Raw genomic sequence first — 233 nt, forward strand, 5'->3', positions numbered from 1 at the left:
ACACACACACACACACACACACACACACGCCCAGCCGGGTCATGCGGTTGTCTAGAACATTCCTCGACGCAACAGCACAACAACCATGGACACCAGACCCCACGTCAGTTTGCTCAAAGGACTCGTCACTGAAAATATAGCAAAGATTACATTATCACAGGTAAGTAATCATTATATGCATGTGTATTATCCTGTTGAAGACATTATTATACGTTATCACTTTGAAGACATTA

Source organism: Aplysia californica, unplaced genomic scaffold (genome assembly GCF_000002075.1).
Source record: "Aplysia californica isolate F4 #8 unplaced genomic scaffold, AplCal3.0 scaffold00372, whole genome shotgun sequence".
Classification (NCBI taxonomy): Eukaryota; Metazoa; Mollusca; class Gastropoda; order Aplysiida; family Aplysiidae; genus Aplysia; species Aplysia californica.